Source organism: Dreissena polymorpha, chromosome 9, assembly GCF_020536995.1.
Source record: "Dreissena polymorpha isolate Duluth1 chromosome 9, UMN_Dpol_1.0, whole genome shotgun sequence".
Taxonomy (NCBI): Eukaryota; Metazoa; Mollusca; class Bivalvia; order Myida; family Dreissenidae; genus Dreissena; species Dreissena polymorpha.
In genome coordinates, this window is record NC_068363.1 from 24,393,209 (window position 1) to 24,418,701 (window position 25,493).

Consider the following 25,493-nt stretch of genomic DNA (forward strand, 5'->3'; position numbering starts at 1 on the left):
AAGTTCAATACTGTTCATCCTCCGGAGAATTATTCAAAATCATTCAACTTACAAAATTTGTATCTTAAAAAAATGTCACGGCATTTGTTTTCAATTAGCAAAAATATTATTTGAAAATAATAAAGCCTTCTATATCAATATGCACATTTCAAAACATACCTCATTCAATCAGTTCCGGTTAACTGTATTCTGCATTTATCCCCCCTGTCAGCATAATGCAAAAGCTTTTTTGCTAAAACTGTGCTAATTCATTTTTTAACCTAATGTATCCATTAGACACTTCTCATTTTGTTTTTATTGGGGCATTATGGAAAATTAAATACAAATTAATCGGAACTGCTGAGCTGCTGATTAACCGCAAGTGGTTGACAAACTGTAATTCTGCTGTTAACTTAAAATGACAACACTTATGCAGATGGTAAACATTTTGAAAATCATCAAAGAACTTACACTGTATCAGCATAAAAATCTTTATATTATCTCGATATTTTAATTTATTTTGATTTTTATCACATGATAATGTAACCTCCTGTCACGCGGGGTATTTGTATTAACTTTTTTGCTCGTAACAAGCAAGTTACCGTTTATTTTATTATCAATATTCTTACAGCCTTTGGTATAGGAAGTCAGTAGTAGAAGATGACGTCCTGAAAATATACAACACAACATACATTAAATTAAATGTGTGGTTCCCCTCAAGAGTATATGACAATACGCATACACACAAGAATCAAAGCACTATAATTAATATTAAAACAAGTTAAAACAATAAATCACAGTCTTCGAAATAGCACACGCCTGATCACCCGTGGCGAGTAAAATACTGCCCAGCACATACAAAAATTCACGTTTGTGGTCCGCCGGGCATGTAAAATATTGAAGCCAATTGATAGTTTATAAAAAAAAATCGTAAGCGGTTCTTGACATTTGCAGATCTATTTTTCAATTTTGCGAACAAACACATTGCTGTAAGTTGTAAAACAATGAAAATCGATTGGTTTAACAACACGCACCTGCTTGCACACGTCATCGTTATTGTTTTTGACCGATGCAGTTCGGTCACATTAGGTTCTTATTGACGGTTTCTCTAGACATTAATCGAGAAGATGCTTTTTGAATCGATCATTTCAATCAAGTAATACGCTTCCGTTTTTGTCAATGTAAACAAATGTCAATGTCGACATAGAGGCAGTATCTTAGGTATGTTGATGGGGCTAAGCCCGATAAAGCACTTCCAAAATAGAAAATTGACAATGATTTAGAGAAAAAGGAAGCCAAGAAATGGTACGAGGACACCAGAGAACGCTCTTTTCAAGAGCACTGATGTAACGATCGACCGTCTTAATTCTAGTGATTGATTAGATGTAATTGTATTCACTACTATTGAAACAAATGTTCTGCTTTACTATGTGTAGCATGTAAGTGTTTAAATGTTGTGATTTGTTATAATTTTGGTTAAAAAAGTTTGGGCATGTAAAAAATATGTTGGGCATGTAAAAATTCTTAAGTAACTGGCCCGACTGGCATGTAACTTTTCAAAGCTAATTTCGAAGACTGAAATCATCTTGCACAGAAATAAATTCCTACACATACTGCATCATTCAATGATACAAACATACAACATGAACAAATACATACAAATGACTAACTAAACACAATTTACTCACTGAATATGTGCTTTTCACGACCTGCTGTTCCTATATTTGGCTGGTGGGGTTAGTTCTGCTAGCTGAAATATTAATTATTACAAAGTGAAACTTTCACTGAAAGTGATAATTCATAACAACGTATTTTTACCGATAGCCCGATAGTTTAAGTAAAGAAATAAAAGAATAGAATAAAGAATCGGGGATGATAAACACAAATACAAAAGCAGTAATACCTCTTAATGTTATGACTTACTTATCATTCACTGATTCCTATTGAAATATATAAAACTAACTGGATTTCTGTTTCTTTCTCCAAATGTTCTAAGAAAAATTTGACAAGCGAATGACTTCCGGTTGGGACAAACCAAAACATAATTAAGCGCAACCTTAATGTACAGGTTACACTATACTAAGTTTTACGCCTAGTTACAATAAGAGAACGTTCCTGTGACTCTAATCAAAGAGTGTCTCCAGGAGTCGGATGATATTCATTCATTTTTTGCGAGATTTTTGCGACAAAATCAATATATTTTTCAACAATACACGTTTAGATAAAGATGAAACAGAATAAAGATTTAAAATATTCATCTCCTTATGTACTCCCTTATCTTTAAAAAAATCTGATGTGATAAATATCTGGCGTAGAATCGACTTGAAAGCGTTTTGTACAGACGAGAAGTGCGTAAATATCTCACCTGGTAAGAAACCCATTTCGTGGGGCAATTGTCGTGTTATGGCGTCTATCTATATGTCTTCGTATACTGTTGAACTCCCCTGTTGGGTATTATAAACAGATCGCGCTGTCAGTGAAAGAAAAAGATTTATACAATATTGTACAATAAAAGTATTGAAAGTGAGACGTCAAAGAAAGAAAGTTAGACTGAAACAAAGTTTGAAAGTGTTAGTATATGTATAGACAAGAGTTAAAATAAGGTTTAAAACACACTCTGCCGCAAATAATTGTATGAAATTTGGGTTAATGCCAAAATTTTGTAAAATAATACTATTTTAGTATCAGTCCATCTGTTCTCTAGAGATCTTATACCGAGTGACTGTTGCATGTCTGAGTCACTATCATAAGTGGAATAGCTGTAATGTAGCCATCTGATTGCTCTTATTTGAACATTTTCGATTTTATTGATGTTTTGTTTAGTGTATGGCGACCAGACGGGAGATATTCTACTTGAGGCATGACAAGAGTTTTATTGGCAGTTTGTTTTACTTTTTTGTTTTTAGTTTGGATGTTACGTTTAAGGACGCCAAGTGTTCTATTTGCTGTTGTACATATTCTATTAATGTGAGTGCTGACAGAAAGGTCTTTGGAAAAGTCTAATCATACGTTTTATGAACTTGGTACGGTTTTAAGGATATGGCAATGCAATAAATAATTATGTTTGAGTTTATGTTTGCTTCGAGTTATGTTAGGGACTTCGCATTTACTGAGGTTAAAATGCATTTCCCATTTGGTTTCCAATTGTTCCAAGGTATTAAGATCTTGCTGTTATTGGTTGCCATCATTTAGGTTGTTGATCGTGAGGTAGACAGCAGTGTCATCAGCAAAGAGACTGACTTGGGATCTTACATGATCTGGTACGTTGTTTGTGTAGAGAAGGAATAAGAGGGGGCATAAGACTTTATTTAAAATGAACGTAATCCAAAAGTGAAGCTAATGTGAAAATAAAAAGTGATTCTTAGCAAATTGTGAGTAATCAGGGCATAATACAATATATTACAACGTCAAAACGACATTTTGACGTTGTAATATATTGTATTATGCCCTGATGAGCTATGCGAAACGCGTAGGCAAAATCAATATATATATTTAAAATCCCAGACAAGTGTTTTTACTTTTATTATATATATATATATATATATATATATATATATATATATATATATATATTTAAAATCGGGTTTATAATACATGAAATAGTTTAGATATGCATTAACATGTTACTAACAGCGCTAAATTTGATAAATGCTTACGTGCGAGTGACAAAGTAAGACGGCACGTGATTATATCAAGTGACTTTATCACGCTGATAAAGTCACTTGATATAATCACGTGCTTATATACTCTAAGCAGCCGGGTTAGTCCATTGAACGGAAACAAACTCTTGTTTGGGACTTTGGAGCACTTAACTGTGACATCGACATTCTATGTTTATTAAAACGCCCAACAAACCTACAATCACTTAATCGCATACATGTTCGCGCGCTTGTGCTGCCTTTAAACAGCACTCAACAATTCTAATTTGATTGGCTGACTTCATCCTGATCAAATAATTATATTCAACGATCTGTGCAATTAATTGTGTGTGTCCCAGTTGTAGTTTTAGTACTAATGAAGCAAAAATGATTAATATGAACAGTCGATTTACACGAGGATGATTAAGATGATATAGTTTGAACGATATGATGATACTAGGACTTGAGTTTGGGGTTGTCGGTTGATGATAAGCCAAATAAATATGTTGATAATGTATATTCCCTACATATAATGATAACAGTGTTATTCTAATTGAACAAAACAATACCGAACAACTTGCATACTATTATTTCAAGCAAAATACCACTCTTAGCTCTACATATAATACACAGTTGTGTTATGTAAAGGAAACAAGTGCATTGTTTACTTGCCAAACGATTAACGCGTTGCATAAAGTCATTCACGATGTCAATCGATAATTATACCGAGAGTGTTTCTAGAAATAAACGCAAGCAGCAGATTTGCTGGGTTTGGTATGCAACACTTTCACAACAAACACTATGCTTGGTGTCTCATCCGACGGTCGTGCTAGCTGTTTCACGTTTCAAGATGATTGTTAAGGACTTCCTTTATGATTACTCTAATACGGCTGCATAGTTCACTTTGGTAGGGAGGCATGCGAATGTACGCATGCGCCGAGAGTCATTTTGAGTCAATGGGTATGCAAATTTAATGGCCCCTTACTGCAAGAACAAGAGTTACTCCACAGTAGCAAACTGGTGCATGCAAACCTCCCGTCGGCTACCGATCGCGCTGACCTAGTGTCGGGCCGGGGTTTAAATTAGTGTTGGCCTCGTAGGACCGTACACGTGTGATGTGTGCGTTATCCTCTGTAAATGGGTGTTTACCTGAAATGTATGGATTACCTATTTCCGGGCCGGGGTTGAAATTAGGTTGGACGTTAGAGGGACATGCATAAATGTTCAGTTTTACGAGTGAATGGGATTGACCTATTAATGACCCGTCTCAAAAAACATTTTTTCCCGTTGGCGTCTTAGTGCACGCAGACATCCCGTCGGCTGATTGTCGGACAAACCTTGTTTCGGACCGGGGTTTTTATAAGGAATATTTCCAATGTTAAATAGGTTCGCAGACCTCCCGCTGGCTGTTTGTCGGGCTTACTTGGTTTCGGGCAAGATTTTCTTTAGGCTGAGCATCATGGGAACGTACACACATGTCATGTGCGTTTTTCTAGAGAATGGATAGGTACCTTAAATGACCACTTTCTGAAAACAGGAGTTTTCCCCATGCAGCGACATAGTGCACGTCGACCTCAAGTTGGCAGTCAATCGAGCTGACGCCCATGCTTATCTTGGTTTTAGTAAGGGTGGGCATCAGAGACACTTACATTTATGCCGTGTGTTATTTCCATTTAATGGGTATGCAATTATCTTTGGTCCTTTCTGAAAAAAACAAGTTATAATCCGGTAGCGACGTGGTACACACATACCTTCCATTATCCGCTTTTTAGGCTGAAATACTTACGGGCCGGGTTTGAATTAGAGTCGGTGACCGGAAGACGTACATTATGCCGTGTGTGTTATTTTTATTGTATGGGCGTGTTTATTTAATGGCCATTTAATGACGAACACAAGCATTCACCCGGTAGCGTTCAGTTCAAGCAGACCAATTGGTTGTTGTAAGGCTGACCCGTGTCGGGCCGGGGTGTTAATTAGGTTGGACTTCAGGCGGACGACCTAGTACACGCATATTATCTTTTGGCTGTCTGTTTCGCTGACCTTATTTCGGGCGTGGTTGTAATTTAGTTTGTTCAGAAGAACGTCTATAGATTCTATATGTATACTATTTCCCAATAAATTGATTTGTACAACGGATGACCCCTCTCTGACCAAAAATGAGTTATTTCCTGTTAGCAAGCTTGTACATTCCAAACTTCTGTCGGTTGCCTGTCGGATAAATATATTTACGGCCCGTGATCTATAATCAGGGTGGGAGTGTTGCGATGTACTTAGACTTGATATTGTCCACATATTAAGTTGTTAATACTGTGAAGATCATCTCGTTGATTTCAGGAAACTGATAAAAGTTGAAGTTTTTCTTATAAGTTTAAAATAAAAATTGTTTACATGTTTACCAATCCAGTGAGTTCATTGATGCATTTTTCAAAACGTTATTGTTCATTTCAGTAAGTTATATACGGCAGTAATTTGGACATAATTCATCTAAGATATGTAATAGGCAAACATGAATTGATCGTTAGCAAACAGGCATATAGCGTGGACATATATTTATATCAATTGTTTAAAACATATATGTGATTTAAAAACACCTTGCTGTTTATGCAAAGGAACCCAAAGAAGCACGTGATCAAATACTAGTACTTAAATATGTTACTTTGTGAGCAAACCGTGTATAAAGTTTTTTTGCAAAACGACTAAATTTTGCCGTAAAAACTGATATACACCCTTGTAACGCGTTCAATGCCTTATAATACAATCGCTCCTTTAATATGGTTGCTGTTTATGCACCACGAGGGCTGTTCCAAATTCGTCGACAAAGTGCACTGCTCTGTTAATATGCGCAATAATGGTTCTTAGGTTTTTACAATGTTAAACATTAGTAAAAACTAAGTAATACCTTAACATTAAGAATTTCTATGCGTGATGTAAACGACGCTGTGTTGGGCCATGAATTGTACAAGAGGCACATGCAATTTCGTATAGTTTTTATTATAAATTGCTAATATCGCCCATAATTAAAACAGCATACTATTCAACTAATATGCAGGTTTGACATATAGAGTATAGCTATTTTACATAAGTGTTTTGAACTTAAACGCGGACTTAAAACGAATTTAATGTTTTTTTAGGGAAGCACTGGTATGTCTATACTTTTAAAATGTGATATCAGAAGAAGTGTTTTAAAGGGAAGCACTGGTATGTCATACTTTTAAAATGTGATCTCAGCAGAATGATACAGCAGAAAAAAATTATTTTCGTTGAAAGTGACTATTATGTAACAATTGATACAGGAAACATTAACACATTTCACAGCGGCAAAGGTTATTCAACAAATTAGCGTTTCATTAACCATTAACAGATGATGACAAACAGACTCACAACTAAAACAACATAGACTGTAAATGACATTACTGTGAGCTTCAATGGATATTAGCGAGCGGTCACTCGATCGATACTTCTTCGTATCTTGGCAAATTGACGATATAGTTTAACTGAATATTTTACTATATACTGTTCGAATAAAAGGTGTGACTTCACCAAATTAAGTTAAGTAATAGCTACATGTCTGACTCTGCAGCAATAATAGACGATTTTGATTGTCAGCCCTTGTTAAACCACCGACGGAAATTAAAGCTACAGTTTTAAGTGTGCTATATACAGTTCATCAGCCCTTCATTATATTCACATGAAACCAGATTGAAGTTATTACACAGAGGAGAGTGCGTAGTATTGCCGTCACGAATTCGACGGCGGTGCGGGAGTTCGGACATATATGTGAGTTTGATTTTTTTTCGTTTAATAATACATATTAAAAAAGTAAACATTTCTTGTGAATGAATTAAGTCGTTGAGTCTGAAATTAACACTTTGAATGTGCTGTATATCGGTGTGTAACTATATGGCTAAAAGGCTCGCTTAAATAATGTTTAGTAAACATTTATAGAGTGTGGTTTGCAGTTAGAATATATCAAGTCTGATACACAATGCGATAGTTCGGGTATTGTTGTGTTCTTTGCAGATATGCATGCATTATTTTTGCTACATGTCAGTGTAGTTGATAGGTATATTGGTCGTCAAGTGCCTGCACCTGATATGTCGAGTCTCAAATCATAGTTCAAGTTTCTTGTTTAATGTATGCTAGTGTTCGATAACTTTATTAATAATGTATACCTTTACTTGTATACAATTTAAAATAGAATATATTAATCAAGTAATTACTTAATACAAGCCTCAGTATGAAGGATCTTATGGCCAGTATAATAAACTATCTCGGATAAGCTAAAAAGTATTTCTATTTAAATCAAAGGCGATTTAAAGAAATGCATATGAATACTAAGTGTGACACAATCGCATATTGTTAACATTTGTTTACATGAAAAGTGAATGTTGTAAAAGTTTTCTGAAAAGATTGTGTGCACCATGTGTCACACATGTCCACGCCCCAGGGGTCACAAGATCCATAAATAAATATATAGTGAATAACTTGCAATTAAAATCTTCACAAAAACCACAGGGATCAGCGGTGAAATAGTTGGCAAGTAACATCGTCTAGTGTTCCTCTGCTATGTGTGTTCAAACCATGTCAACTCTTTCTCTTTTGGTCTTAACGGGTCTTGTGCGATGGGTCAAATGGTTTCAACAAGCATTTTCTCCGAAAAAACAAGGATGTGTTGGTTCAATATTTTGTGCATAGCATCGTCTTGTATTCCTCTACTAATTTAATTTAAATCAACCCTCAAGGTTAAAACATTCGTCTCTTACCAATTAACACACCGTGGTCTTGTTTATGTTGCTTTATATTATTTCAAAATAAATATATTCAATGTTTGTTTTTGGGATATATATTTCTAAATATACAAAATAAATATATCCAATGAGAACATTTTATATACAATAGTAAACACATACATGCGGTCATCTGGGTCAAATAATGAACTATAAGCAACTTGTTGTTTCTAATAATAGATGTTCACATTAATAATACTATCAATATGTATAATATTAGGTAAACACCAACAATACATTTAAGTATGTAAATAGAAACATGAAGTTTATAGCAATAACATTTAACAATTATTTTAGTAAAAACTGAAATTATTTCAGTAAATGCATAATGGACATACACAGTTAGGCCTTTTTGTAAACAATTGCATTGTGCCACTACATTTATTTTATATATGTTGGTACTGTGAGCATTTTCCAGAAATACTGGTTTATATAATATATACTATAAGTATAAAATGAACATTCGGATAATAAATGGAAATGATTATAAAATTACAGTGCTGTCATGTTCCTTCATAGGAGGGTATTTGATCAGGTTAAAGTCATATCCCTTATACTAGTTCTAGCCTGTTTGTAAACAACTTTCTATATCTTTATCTCCTAATTTACACAACAAGCTGTTATTGTATTGCTACTGATGAATACTTCAATATTGCCATCCAATGTGGTATAAAATCACCAATTAATCTTGATCTAGCTTTAACGATAGACAAGAGACCATTTTAACTTTAATATTGCCATCCAATGTGGTGTAAAATCACCAATCAATCTTGATCTAGCTTTAACGATAGACAAGAGACCATTTTTACTTTAATATTGCCATCCAATGTGGTGTAAAATCACCAATCAATCTTGATCTAGCTTTAACGATAGACAAGAGACCATTTTTACTTTAATATTGCCATCCAATGTGGTTAAAATCACCAATCAATCTTGATCTAGCTTTAACGATAGACAAGAGACCATTTTTACTTTAATATTGCTATCCAATGTGGTATAAAATCACCAATCAATCTTGATCTAGCTTTAACGATAGACAAGAGACCATTTTTACTTTAATATTGCCATCCAATGTGGTGTAAAATCACCAATCAATCTTGATCTAGCTTTAACGATAGACAAGAGACCATTTTTACTTTAATATTGCCATCCAATGTGGTATAAAATCACCAATCAATCTTGATCTAGCTTTAACGATAGACAAGAGACCATTTTTACTTTCATATTGCCATCCAATGTGGTATAAAATCACCAATCAATCTTGATCTAGCTTTAACGATAGACAAGAGACCATTTTTACTTTAATATTGCCATCCAATGTGGTGTAAAATCACCAATCAATCTTGATCTAGCTTTAACGATAGACAAGAGACCATTTTTACTTTGATATTGCCATCCAATGTGGTGTAAAATCACCAATCAATCTTGATCTAGCTTTAACGATAGACAAGAGACCATTTTTACTTTAATATTGCCATCCAATGTGGTGTAAAATCACCAATCAATCTTGATCTAGCTTTAACGATAGACAAGAGACCATTTTTACTTTAATATTGCCATCCAATGTGGTATAAAATCACCAATCAATCTTGATCTAGCTTTAACGATAGACAAGAGACCATTTTTACTTTAATATTGCCATCCAATGTGGTATAAAATCACCAATCAATCTTGATCTAGCTTTAACGATAGACAAGAGGCCATTTTTACTTTAATATTGCCATCCAATGTGGTGTAAAATCACCAATCAATCTTGATCTAGCTTTAACGATAGACAAGAGACCATTTTTACTTTAATATTGCCATCCAATGTGGTGTAAAATCACCAATCAATCTTGATCTAGCTTTAACGATAGACAAGAGACCATTTTTACTTTAATATTGCCATCCAATGTGGTATAAAATCACCAATCAATCTTGATCTAGCTTTAACGATAGACAAGAGACCATTTTTATGACCTACATCTTAGCAATGCGCAATGTGGACACACACATTTTAAACAAGTGCATACGCATTACAGATACGTGGAGACTTCACCGACTTATATGTGTGGACCTTTAACTGAATAAATTTTATCAAAATAAACGAACTGCTGTCCCTGAAAAGGTAAAAATCGGGCTTTGTGTGTTTGTTTCCTTATGATGTTATTCCGCGATGTAATAGAAGTGATTGTCGCATGTAAAGTCTACCTTCTGTTCGACCTGGCGCGAACCACATCTCACCACCTGTACAGCATAGATCTTGCAATCGATATTTCTTTAGATGATGCTCAATATGGTGTTCGTCATGCAATACACTTAATGATAATTGTTATATTACAGTATAATTTGAATCAAGAATTTAGAGGTTTTTTCTGGTAAAGCATCTTTGTTTGTGAGTGGTCAAACGCGCTGTAATCTATGCACTCGCTCCATGGATATTTCATTTAGTGTCCAACGAAAGTACGTACTGTACATACCGATGCATTGAATATGTATCTCCAGCGCTATTAGCAAGCCTTTCTGGAATACCATAAAAGACCAGGTTTTTCCGCAAACCTCTTAAATAAATATTGACTTATCTCCTAACATTTTGCATATACGCGCATGTCTCTTATATTTTTACTCCATTTTGTCAATTGTATCATACTGTTCCTGACTGTATGTATATACGTTTTTAGTAGTCTACTACACGCATGTATTTATATTCATCATTTATTTTAAATATACAAGGTGATGAACGCGGAAACACTATGCAAAGGCACGATATTACGGTAGGATATCTCGATATTAATCTCGCGATCTCGTTTTAGAATTGTGCGTCCTCACATTATCGCGTGTTCTTGAATCTTCAGAGATTCCTTTTGAAAATTTTCATTCTGTAAAAGTATAAAAAATCCCATTAAAGCTTAGTATTATTAATCGAAGAAGTTCCCTGAAAAGTGCAATTGTAATTAATATTAAATAATATGGAGCCACGGTTAAAATATAAATACTTATTTTATATCCAATAAATTCATCCAATCGGCATTCGTTATATGTACCACGTGGCCGTCCAATATATTTCGGTATTGGATCCAAAAAGCCTGAATTTTTTCCATATTGGACAGTTGAGTACAAGTTCACTAAGCAATTGTTTTATAACGATAAAAGCCGTTACCGAGAAAAAGTATCCGAATGTACAATAATCGACTCACACGGGCGCTTGTCTTGAAAATAGCATAGATGCAGTTAAAGCATTTTAAAATCAAAATTAAAATGAAACAAAGAGCTGAAGAAAGGGATATAGAATAAAAAGTTTATCAGACGTTTAAACTGTACAATACGTGATATATTTGGACTCGCATCCAGTCTGAAGTAATATTGGACTCGCCGTACACCAAACTGTGTGCTCGTCCAAATATATCTCCGTATTGTACAGTGTAACGTCTAATAACTTATAAATATTTAAAACACAACTGTATTATACTAATCATTGTGTGTATGTACGCTTAGATAGCAAAATACGTCGAGATATTCTTTTCTCAACTGTGTATAATGTGCAAAGTTATTCTCAAACTTGGTTACGTGATCTACTTAATTAAATTCAGACATGTCCACAGTCCACAGTAATATTCTCAAGAGACAGTTTCAGTTCAAGGTAGTAACATCCGTAAGGACAGTATCTGTACCAGGCTGTAACATCCTTATCGGTAATTATCAGAACAAGGAAGTGACAACCTCAAAAGGTAGTTACCTCCTCAAAAGAAAGCGTCCGTGTCAATTTAGAAACATCCTCAGGAGTGTCTTCGAAATACACACATGCATAATCGGTATACGCACCCACACACTCAGGCATGCACACATTAACATACGCCAGTATCACATACTATACATTTGAACGTACTTTCACAATCCGTTTGATCTTTTTACAACATGTTGGCCGGTCGTTTGATGAAATCTCTCGTGATATATTATACGATTCGAAATGTAGATCGTCAAGGTCAAATCTAAAACAAAGTTCAAATTGGCACAATTGTCTTGTGCATCATTTATCAGGCATGTTTTGAAACTTGCAAATACATATATTTCTTTATTTATTTATTTTTCTTTAAAAAAAGTAATCACTGTGTTGAATGTAGTTTCGTCAAAACCTGCCAAGAGGCCAAAATTGATGTTCCAACAAAAGTAGTATTTTACAGCACGAAAACTATCGAGTAGTCTACCCTCAATAGTAATGTTAGACATTATAATAAGCTAGTTGCATGTAACCTCATAACACGTACCCAGGCAAAAATCAATCGCTATCTGCATAGTCTTATTCACTAAGACGAAAAAAAGAATACGAAACATACACAAATAGCAATACATTAACATTTCAACGATGCAGTAAGCACAAAACAGTTTGCAAAAAAGTATACATTACAGCAATGGTGAAAGCAATATTATTTAAGAGACGACTGATTAATCTCGTTAAGCATTAACGAATAATTAATTTTTTCAACAGCATACGCAAACAAAACAAATAACGCAGTCGTCAGGAAGCATAAAGAAAATTCAAATAAATAACACACTAAACTTTTAGTCAGAATGCGTATATTTGCCGATTAATACATTCAAAATTGTACTCATGAGGTTAATTTCATTTGTCCCTATAAATAAAAAACGCTTTGTAGTTATGTTCGATGATTTACATTTAATTATAAGTTATCTTATCTCATTGGAATGATTTTAATGTGTATGCCAGTAGTAAATTTACGAACTATATGAGCGAGATACGTTACGAGGTGTATTAATATGAATTTCAGGCTTGTCTTTTATGTGTTCATAACGATACGGAAAATGTGTTTATATAAACGAGTGCCTATTATACGACACATTCAGTGTATATGATTATTTGAATTTAGACATTTATATCAACACGTATATATATATATATAATAATATAATTATATTTTTAAAATGTGCCGTTTATTTTTTTAAAGGTTAGATCTTTATGTAGATAAAACATTTAAGATATTATACATAAATGTCGAATGATGTTGATGATGGTCATTATCATGATGATGATTATGATGGTGGTGGTTGTGATGATTATGATGATGATGATGATTATGATGTTGGTGGTGATGATGATTGATGATTAATGAAGATGATGATGATGATGATGATGATGCTGCTGATGATGATGATGATTATGATGGTGGTGGTTGTGATGATTATGATTATATTGATGATGATGATATTGATGATGATGATGATGATGATGATGATGATGATGATGATGATGATGATGATGATGATGATGATGATGATGATGATGATGATGATGATGATGATGATGATGATGATGATGATGATGATGATGATGATGATGATGATGATGATGATGATTATGATGATGATTATTATGATGATGATTATTATGATGATGATGATTTCGCATGATTTCAATTGTTTTATTGGTTTTAAGTATCTGACATAATGACTTCATTTTTTAAGTGCATGATTAGTTAATTCAAAATATTATCTAGCTAAAGCAAGTACATGCGTTATTGTACTTCATTGTGCCCACATGTTTCGCTTCGTTAATAATATGTGTGCATATGAGCGTTGTTTACTTGAAATCTGTAGTGCTATTTTCATTTAGTTCCAAAATGTGCATGATACTAAATATATGTGAACATCACCATACTATATATTGTTCGGACATAACTTTGATAATATACTCACTATGTTCATCATTTAATAATGTTTTAAATGCTTCTTCATCGTATTTGATAAACACACATGTTTATCTCTATGTGTCTATGCTTGTATACGCATTCGAAAGTGAAAGTAGAAGCCTCATGACAACGCAAAATATTGCACATACATGTTAAAAACGAATGTATTGTAGTGTTTGATGCTCATAAAGCGTCAACGTTTTTTTTATATATATAAAAAGCTTTTTTTTAAAAGAATGTAGAAATGTACGCCTTCATAAATACGTTTATTCGTTTGCGAAAGTTATCTAAGTGTATACAAATTCGGGAAGTGCGTCTATGCATCCGTACATTGATGACAGTAGCGTTGTTACACGACAGTATGTTCACAGCATGTTCACAATTATGCTAATATGTATATATTATTCTCACTTGAGCATTCGTAGCTCTGAACTCTTTTTCGACATCACATTCAAAGGAGCTTCGAAATTATGGACACTATTTAAACATCTAAATTATAATGTGTACGCTTGTTAGCAGTTGTCTGATAAGTGACGCACCCAGACATGCGGTGTTTCATGCGCTCGCGTTCTCAGAAGAGATGCAATTGACGTGTGGACGGCTGATTCAAAAGCGCGATGAAATCTATCGTGTCCCTGAAGTTTCATTTACTAACTGATGTAAGGTACATGCCGGGAAAAGCAAAATAAGACGATACTTCAAATAAAAATACTTATTCATCTGCCTAGACAAGCTATATAGTGTAGACCTCCGACGTTTACATTAAGGTGTTAACTTTAAAAATCGTTAATAGTCTAATGATATGCACATATCATTGGTTGTTTTTAGAAAATTAATAATATGCAGATGTCGCGATGTACACAGATCATTGCTACCTTCTCTTGTCTTTGCATAATAAAGTACATTAACAAATAGACATATATCATAACATACTTTTTTCGGACCGAAATAACATTAGTGCCGATTCCACCTTAATGGAGGCATCAGACTGTTATTTATATTTTTCTGGATTGGTCATGATGAAATATATTTTTACAAATTTATCGAACATTCCATTTTTCAATACAACGATAAATGTGTATTATAGTTTAACGTTATATTTACTTCCATATTTATTTTGATTATCATTCAAAATGTCTTATGTTATAAAGTTTGTTTTATTTGCGAAGTCATGATGCCAATCCAGTTTTGTGTTCCCATAGACTGCGTTCATATACTACCTTTATGAGTATGAAAACGTATAGAGAATACTATGTTAGTGTGATTGTGTACTTAAATTTATCCCACGAGTGAAGAAAGGTTTACATGGCGATGCTTGCCGAGCCTTGTAAGTCTTTCTGACACGAGTGGGATAAATTGAAGTACACAATCACACTTACATATTATTCTATTTATCCTACAATATTGTTTTATTTAATTTATTCCTAAAATAAAAGCAAAAACACATTAAATTAACTGAATCTTACATTACGTAGTAATATGTAGTGTGATCTTTCCTGTTTACGGAAATCGAAATAGTCCTTAAGAATTCCACGCAAAAGAAGAGTAACGAGACAAAATAACAAAATAACGCTATACGCCTCGATTCAAAATTAACCAGCGTTCCAAATGTAACACACTCAAGTAGAACACAGACGGTTGTGTTCAAACTACAATTCTTGTTTCACCACTGTAAAAACCAAAAAACAAACATGGCTCCCGCCATTTTGAAATTTACAAAATGTGTAGACACATACCGTGGCTACGTGAAGCTTGATTCAGCATTTATTCCCGCCGATGCCCGTACGAAATAATGGGGCGGATTCCGGGCGTAATCGGGGCGGAATCGGCACGTAATGTTGGAATTACGCCCGTACAACTGGCGGAATGAGTTTTACGCCCGGAACTAAAATTATTTCTGGGCGTAATTCAACTGTTTTTTCCGGGCGTAAAACAAATCCGGGCGTATTTTTATACTTAGAATTTGTATGATGGAGATTTGTGGACGGAATTTGCACTTTGTTTCTTTCGTGGGGCAGAATTTCATACTTATAAAATATTTGTGAAGCCACATGACGGAATTTTGAACTTAGTAGTTTTTATAGAGAGTAATATTGGACTTAACAAATTTCTATGAAGCTGAACAATAACTTAATAAATTTAATTTAAACCAAAGTACTGAACAAAATATTACCAGTAACTGATAACTTAATAAACGTTTTTAAATAAAAATATTTAATTTTATTTATACATTTGTACAATAAATGAACATTCGTTATAGACACAACTATTTCAGTCACAGTATAATTAATTCAGCATAAAGCTTTGATTTAATTTATGATTTTCATGTTCAGATTCTAAACATATTTTGTAGTATTTTTATACTTAATTTGTGGGAAGCTGAAAAGGAGACAGACTTGTGAACTTGTGATCATGAATTATACTCTTAGATTTCGCATTATTATTGGCAATATTGCTGGTTAAAAAAAAAAAGGAGATAACAATAACACATTTTAATTAAATAAATTTTATCTATTGCTGACTTTTACAGTTTCCACTTATAATTTTAAGTCTGAGGGATGACCATGCATTAAAAATCTATATGCACTTATTTTTTTAATTCACTTCTTTAATTCTTCTTCTTTTTTGAAAATATTGCTCATTTTTAATAATTATTTCATAATTACAATAATGACTGTAAAGTTTAATAAAGAACAAGACTTGGTAATTTTTTCATCATTTTAAGGTTTCCTTTAACATTAAACACACAACAGTCTAGTTTAATATTATTTGTTTTATATCATCAATATGAATGCAGTTTCTCTGCATGTTACTCTATAAAAATTTTTTTTATAGTAGATAAGATTTCCCCAGTCTGAAAAGACCATAATTATGTGCATAATTATACCAAACCAATGTTAATTTAATCTCAGATAAACACTGACAACCAGCTGAGTTGATCTCATGTATTGTGCTTCCCATTCAATACTCACCAAAGGCTGAGTCACATCTGTACATGTTTATAAACCATCTGGGCTTATCAGGCTTCAGTGGATTGGTCAGTGGTACAGGAAGTGAGTGGTAGAAGTTGCAGTTTGAAAACATTAGAGCGGTTAAGCAAATTACTGACTCTGAACTAAATTGTCAGTATAATACTTAAGCAAAATGAGGACTAAACTGTAGTGAAAAAATGTCTTGCAGGGAGTACTGTGTCAAAAACAATTTGTATTTAATACACATGATGTGGAAATGAACAATAAGTTTGTTGCAAAAGAGGTTCAAATTGGCTCAGGTTTAACTGTGATTTGGTCTCACCAAATTCCTGTGTTTTTGGAATACTGCAGAACAGCATAAAAGGTTTGTATTTTTACTCCTTCATTCCTCTATTATTTAGATTATTAACTGATATAATTGTAATTGTATTTGTGTACTGTCCCAGTGGGAAATGTAAAAGGATGATGAAAAGTAGACGGCATCTGAAGGAAAAACAACACAGTTTAAAACTAAAATGAAATACACAAATTTCTTTAAAATATATAGTAAGTACTTAAATCAACATTTCATTTTCAGATTATGTCATAGGATTAGGGAGAAAGGTTGCTGGTGGCATAACAAATTTTCCCTTCTCGGACCTCAAAAGCCACATCACAAATTGAAGAATTTGTTTGCAAGAAAGCACAGTGTTGAAAAAAAACATGTTGTGAAAAAATGAACTTTTTTATATTTGCTCTGTGTGCGCGCCCGGATGATGAGCACAAAGCGGTCCTTGACAAAGGAAAGCTGGATTTGTTGATAGGTAAATCACAATTTTACTATACAAGTTATTGTATTATTAGTTTGAAATAGTTAAGTTCAAAATAAAGATTAATTTGAATTATACGATTAGTGATCCTCAGGGCTAGGCCTGTCAATAACAGAGTGTCTCAGTACCTTGCCGCACTAAGATCCAAACCTGCCCCCTTTGACCCCCAACATGTTTTAATTGGTTCTGATCATATTATTTTACAGAATATTCAATGAATTTTCAATAAACTAATTTTATTTTAACAGTGAAACTAGTTTTATCAATTTAAAAAAATATTTTTATGCCCCCCTTCGAAGAAGAGGGGGTATATTGCTTTGCTCATGTCGGTCGGTCGGTAGGTCGGTCGGTCCGTCAGTCCACCAGGTGGTTGTCAGACGATAACTCAAGAACGCTTGGGCCTAGGATCATGAAACGTCATAGGTACATTGAGCATGACTTGCAGATGACCCCTATTGATTTTGAGGTCACTAGGTCAAAGGTCACGGTGACCCGAAATAGTAAAATGGTTTCCAGATGATAACTCAAGAACGCATACGCCTAGGATCATGAATCTTCATGGGTAGATTGATCATGACTCGCAGATGACCCCTCTTGATTTTGAGGTCACTAGGTCAAAGATCAAGGTCACAGTGACCCGAAATTGTAAAATGGTTTCCAGATGATAACTCAAGAACGCATATGCCTCGGATCATGAAACTTCATGGGTAGATTAATCATGACTCGCAGATGAACCCTATTGATTTTGAGGTCACTAGGTCAAAGGTCAAGGTCACGGTGACCCGAAATAGTAAAATGATTTTCGGATGATAATTCAAGAACGCATGTGCCTAGGATCATGAAACTTTATAGGTAGATTGATCATGACTCGCAGATGACCCCTATTGATTTTCAGGTCACTAGGTCAAAGGTCAAGGTCACGGTGACCCAAAATAGTAAAATGATTTTCGGATGATAACTCAAGAACGCATATGTCTAGGATCATGAAACTTCATAGGTAGATTGATCATGACTCGCAGATGACCCCTATTGATTTTGAGTTCACAAGGTCAAAGGTCAAGGTCACGGTGACCCGAAATAGTAAAATGATTTTCGGATGGTTACTCAAGAATGCTTTTGCCTAGGATCATGACACTTCATAGGTACATTGATCGTGACTTGCAGATGACCCCTATTGATTTTCAGGTCACTAGGTCAAAGGTCAAGGTCACAGTGACACAAGTCGTATTCACACAATGGCTGCCAGTTCAACGGACAGCCCATATGGGGGGCATGCATGTTTTACAAACAGCCCTTGTTAAAATGAAAATGCATGTAATATTAAATAATATGTGCATATATTGCACATGTTATTTGAAAATATTCCACAGGGATAAATATCCAAGCACGTTCAAAAGTGTACTTAGTTGCCAAATTTGGACCCTGTCTTTTTCAAATCCTAGATGGGGCCCTGGATTAGATAAAAAGTTTGAAAAAGCAATTAATTCTACATAAGTTGTTAACAGTATTTGCAATAGGTGAACTGTAGTTGTACTTAATATCAAATTGCATTTCAGATTATGACATAGGATGGAGGAGAATCGTGGACCTGAACAATACTGTGATAGAGAGGAATTCCTACTCAAGAAAGCAGTTTAAAAAACACAGTCAATGTGAAAGAGTGAACTTTTTTATTTTGGCCGTGTATAAGAACAGTTTGTTTTTTAAAAAGTGCATGTCTATCAAATTATTTTTTATGTATATATATTGAATATTTTTGTTGTTTGTCTTTAAAAGCTACATTGTATCTTAAAAGTATCATCAAAATGCGGAACGAAAATGCATACATTTTCCGCATAAGTTCCACATTTTTTGTGACTGCGGAAAAAATGCAAAGATTTTCAGCATTTGTTCCGCATTTGCAGAAGTATAAAATGGTGATCCATGTTTTTAAAATGTATTATCTTAAAATAAATATAAAGATACTATGTTAAATGTATCTTGTCATAATTTTGACTAGTTTTCAGCTAAACTGAGCACAAAGTGCTCATGGTGAGCTTTTGCGATCGCTTTTTATTTTTTCAAATGGCCTGTCCTTATATGGGTATATGGGTGTATTATGCATGTAATCCGATTTCCGCCCGGTATCTTAATTACGCCCGTTATCTAAGTTACGCCCGTAATTTTAACATTCCGCCTGTAATCTGAATTCCGCCCATAAACTGCTTTCCGCCCGTAATTTAAAATTCCGTCCCACCTCATTTACATATTTCGCCCCTGTTTTCCGCCCGGATTACGCCCGGAATCCGCCCGGAATCCGCCCGGAATCCGCCCCTCTTCTTAAAATCATATATAGAAAAATACGCCTGGAAATATTTTTTACGCCCGGAATTTAGTTTGCGATTCCGTGCCGATTCCGGGCGAAACATTTCGTACAGGGATTGTTAATTTTAGTCTTTAAACAACTCTTCTTTTTACACACTTTATACTTACTTACATAAAATTATTGTTCTACTTACCAAAGTTGTATAATAACCACGTCCATGTTTATTTTCGTAATGTTTAATTTGCTTCCATGACGAGTTAAAATTCTAGACAAATTTCTTTATCGCCATCCATCTTTTCCATTTTAAAGCACTGGGTGTAAGCAGGCAATTCTTTGTGGATAGACATTCTTTGATCGACTGACAAAGGAACGACTAAACCATCAAAGAAATTACCATTTTAATTCGACATCGATTTCCTTCGAAAAGTTAAAGAACAATACATTGACACTTTTCTTATATTTAATTCATCAATTGTTCAACAAAACATCACTTTATTCGAGAACATTCGACATTTCAACTAAATCGAAAATGCAGTCTCACCAGTTTCATTACAGTTTTATATCCAAACACTGTGTTTTTCACATTCATAATATTATAGCAATCCATCGTAAATACACACACACACTCGTTAAACGACTGCGTACCCAATGACCTAAATGACGCAATCAGGGGTGAAAGGCCAAAAAAGTAGTCCCTACGTACATGTTCTAAAAATAACTGCTATAAACCGGATCTAAAAATAGCGATAAAGAAAACCTTATCTTTTCTTTATGAGTCGTATTTGTTCTATAAAATCATTTAGCTGTAGGATAAAAGATTTATTGTTGCTAGTGTATTATAATACAGACTTAATGGTAATCACTTTACCATATTTGATAGTATTACCATAAACCTTCAATTCGCTTGACAAATCAGTCAGCGGTACCAGGTCCCAAAATGTGAGTAATTCTCCCATGAAAGGTCAAACGATTAATAACGGTAAAGCAGAAAACGCAGAAATAATGCTCAGCTCTACATGAGGAAATATCGATTAAATATGAAACAATTAACGACGCACTTTTATGAAATTATTAATTAATCATTCAAAAAGTATGGTCATCCAATTGTTAATGAATGTATTCATGGTTGGGACTATGGAAATAGATGTAATGAAAATTGTAAGGATTCTTTATCATTGGATCAATTCAAAATGTTAATTCCACCATTTAATGTAACAGTTTCAAACTGAAATAAGATTTCAATACAAAAGCACGTTTTGCTGTTTGCTTCCAATAATATACATTTAGGGATGCCCCTATTTATTATTCACAAGGAATACTGTTCTTATAAATGGTTCACCCTCTTAAACGATTTTTTTTTATTTGTTAAACCGTTAGCTGAAAATATGCTTACTGTAGCAGGTACAAAGCAAAATGTATATTTTGCGGAGACCTAAACAACCTATAACATGTTTTAGAACTAGATAAAATACTTCTAAAGGAAAGTGAAATTATCTAATAAAGGATACTGATAAAATGATTAGAACGATCTTCACAAACACACATTATTTTTGACCGTCTTTTTTATATAATTAAAATCATACGCGCTCATAAATAAACACCTTTTGACCAAGCACCAAAAAAAGTCGACCCCGATCTGAAGTTAATTCACGTTGACATAAAAAGCACTGATAGGCTGTGTCTAAGGAACGTCAGTGCTTAGGCGGTGTATAAGGAGCGTCAGTGCCACCTATATTCAGACATGTACGCATGCAGTATCCCGGGAGTGCTTCTGGATTTGTTCCGCCATCCTTGACTATAGCATTCCATTTGATGAGCGTTTTACAGCCGCATATTTAACGACGGATACTATTGATTGCATGAAGGCGACGCTGAACTCCAGTTACACGATACAGCGCCAAAGCAGAACACGTCAGAGTATTGGGTCAATTAATAACAGCTGTAGGCCAGTACCTCCGAGCTTAGGATCAAATACCCCGTTCATCCGGTCAATATATCCTGCCATCCGGCTAAGACATCCGACATCATGTAAAGGCATCCGCCGACGGGGTCAATAGCTCCTTCCACCCGACAAAAACATCCGAAACCCTAAAAAGGGCATCCGGCCACCGGGTCAATAGCTCCAACCAACCGGCAAAGATATCCAATACCATTTAAATACATACGACCATCAGATCAATTCTTCAGACCTGTTGTTTAAAGCTTTCGACCATCCGGTCAAGACTGTCGTGCTTCTGATCAAGACGATGTCGATATATGGAAGCAGGCGTATTAAGGTCTAAGACGGCTAATACACTAATACATTCCCGATGTGATTGATGAGATATCAAAACGTGTAACATTCCAATTTTAAATCACGATAGTATTATCTCAAACTCGCACCGAAAGCATGCGTCCCAATCACTTAGCGTTATTGTTAATTCAAAGCCTGACCCTGCGAAAACACGACACGAGATCATGGTATTAATATCACACAATCGCATCATTGTTTCGCTATCCATTGGTTTTCTATCTCCGGCCTGATTCTTGATATTAAACATCGTCGTTTCGCTATCTCAGGCCGTTCCCTCGATATTACACATCGTGGTTTCGCTACCCCAGGCCGTGTTTTCGATATTACACATCGTGGTTTCGCTATCTCAGGCCGTGATCTCGATATTACACATCGTGGTTTCGCTATCCCATGCCGTTCTCTCGATATTACACATCGTAGTTTCGCTACCCCAGGCCGTGATCTCGATATTACACATCGTGGTTTCGCTATCGCAGGCCGTCTTCAGATATTACACATTGTTGTTTCGCTATCTCAGGCCGTTCTCTCGATATTACGCATCGTAGTTTCGCTACCTTAGGCCGTGATCTCGATATTACACATCGTGGTTTCGCTACCCAAGGCCGTGATCTCGATATTACACATCGTGGTTTCGTTACCCTAGGCCATTATCTTGAAATTTAACATCGTAGTTTCGCTATCTCAGTCCGTCTTCAGACATTACACATCATTGTTTCGCTATATCAGGCCGTGTTCTCGATATTTAACATCGTGGTTTCGCTATCTCAGGCCGTGTTCGCGATATAACACATCTCTGTCTCGCTATGCTGGCCTGTTTTCGATATTAAACATCGTTGGTTCGCTACCTCAGGCCGTTCTCTCTATACACCCTTTCAGTTATTAACTGATTATAATTACCTCCCCTGAATGACGTCATCCGGGGATACCCGATTATCGACTGTAAGCAAACAAAGAGATGTCTGTTTGACAATGTGTGTTTTCAACGGTGTAAATGGACTTAAAATATGAACGAAAAGGTTTGTACTGACCTTATTATTAATAATATATTATTTTCTTATGCAATTTTGATATTCGGTTTATAATGCTGATAAAGCAGCGGTATTGTTTTTGTCTGTTATATGTTTTCGCGAGGACGAAACGTTCAAACGAAGGATTTTTTACTGAAATAAATCCTGTTCAGAAATGTTGATATAGATTAAATAGGTGGAAATATTGACTTGTTTTATCTAAGGACATTTCGTATTCCTCAAAGTATGAACACTCGTTGGCATTTATATTTTGAAGCAACTAAAGGACGCTCGTACTGGTCTTAGTCATACCGTGCTTTTGTACCAATTGACCATTGTTTTAAATTGAAAGCCAACTGCATCCAATGCAACATATGGTTTGTTAAAAAGCTATTTGTTTGATTAGAGCTTGTACTAAGCTATACCCGGCGTAATGTGTATTAATGTGTAAAGTACAATGAATCAGTTATCATGAATGTTATGAAGCAGAATTTTGTTCAACAGATTAATGACCACGACTATGCTGTCCAGTTTTACACAGCAACACCAGTATTCGATTCAAAACCGGATGGAAAACAGATTCAAGACATTACTGTATCACTCGAGAAGAAGTTGAAGGTAAATTAAATTGTTTAGTCAATTGATTTGTTTAAATAACATTTGGGAATAAAACATTTATAGACATATAATAGTTAATATCAATACAAATAAAATGAAATTCTTAACCAATAGGATAAAAACACATCTTATTATTTGTTAACCACGTTTGTGGACTTTGTTATACTGATTTTAATGATCCAAAATAATTGGTAAAGTTGTTATTCACTTGATTTTTTTAAATATTATAAGTTGATCTTCATAAAATTTCAGTCTAACAGGATCTGCTGTGTGCCCAAATGTCACACCACTGGCTAAGGATTGTTAGAAGGCCATGGAAAGCCCAGCTATCATGCATTTCCAGCTGAAGATGATCCAGTTCAAGCTGTTTGGTTGAATAAAATACGAAGAGATGAAGACAGACATTTTAAGGTCAGTTGTTAGTGGTTTCAGTAAAACTTTAAATGATTTTGTATAAAGAAAAATAAAACATGTTAAGTACTATACATTTTCATGTCAGAAAAATAGTGTTGATGTGATTCAAAAAAAAGCACACATATTTATTTATTCTTTTTTTTTCTTTCAGATAAGTCACAATACGGTTGTCTGTTTTCTCCATTTTGAACGTGACTGTCTTGATGAATCTGGATTTGCTAAGCGGAGGTATCTAAAACCAGGAGCCATCCCTACACTATTCGACTGCTGGAAGGACAAACCACATCTGTTGAAGCGAATTCAAGTGGAACGTGCAATTAACAAGATTAAAAGTTTTCACATATTTGATCAGGTCATTCTGGTTTCTCTGTTTGGGATAATTAATCAAATTTGGACAGTTTGCTCATTGCTCACTCTTTTCCAAGACCCAATTATACCATGTCCTGGTGTTTAACATACATACCATTTATATGAACATTTGTTGTTCGTGTACATCATACTACATGTAGGCTAATGAAAAACCATTGGCTGTTCATGTAATATTTGTACATTTTTTGGCTTTGTATAAAGTTTTTGATAATTATCTTGATATAAGCATTGATTTAGTTACAGATTAATGCTTAAAGAGTACTTAAAGCTACACACCTTGAAATAAAGTACATGTTCATATAGATGCAATTTGAAAGTGTGCAAAATATTCATTAAATCTATAGTCTAGTTAGCAAGTAATTTATTATTTTTCAGGAATAACTGCTTTTAAAACTGAAAGAAGGATTTCTATATTAAACACGATTATTTTTTTAACTTTTTAAAGCGCAAAAAAAGATGGCTTTCTACCTTGTTACCACCAGATATATTCTAGTTGGCATAATAAAATTAAATCTATAGCCTAGTTTAATAGCAAGTTATTTTTTTTTCAAACAGTACTGCTTTTAAAACCGAAAGTAGGATTTCCAGACGTACACATCCATTTCGACAAACGCGATT

At 34.5% G+C, this 25,493-nt stretch overlaps 2 protein-coding genes and 2 long non-coding RNA genes across 5 annotated transcripts in view; 3 read left to right on the forward strand and 1 right to left on the reverse strand.

Moving 5' to 3' along the window:
- LOC127845441 (ankyrin repeat domain-containing protein 27-like) overlaps window positions 1-188 on the reverse strand; it is a 339,366-nt gene extending 339,178 nt beyond the window's left edge. The window contains exon 1 of one of the 2 annotated variants that reach the window (XM_052376353.1): window positions 160-188. The gene's annotated coding sequence lies outside the window, so the exon portion shown is untranslated. The remainder of the gene's footprint in view (window positions 1-159) is intronic. The other variant, XM_052376348.1, reaches the window with a different exon arrangement.
- The window catches only part of LOC127845917 (uncharacterized), a 362,958-nt gene that overhangs the window by 147,061 nt on the left and 190,404 nt on the right, over window positions 1-25,493 (forward strand). The window lies entirely within an intron of this gene.
- LOC127845446 (uncharacterized) lies at window positions 16,978-19,760 on the forward strand. Its single transcript, XR_008033221.1, has 3 exons — window positions 16,978-17,424; window positions 17,638-17,863; window positions 19,426-19,760. It is a non-coding gene; the product is annotated as an uncharacterized LOC127845446 (long non-coding RNA).
- On the forward strand, window positions 23,334-25,242 carry LOC127845444 (uncharacterized). The gene is made up of 4 exons (XR_008033219.1): window positions 23,334-23,483; window positions 23,979-24,092; window positions 24,345-24,503; window positions 24,658-25,242. It is a non-coding gene; the product is annotated as an uncharacterized LOC127845444 (long non-coding RNA).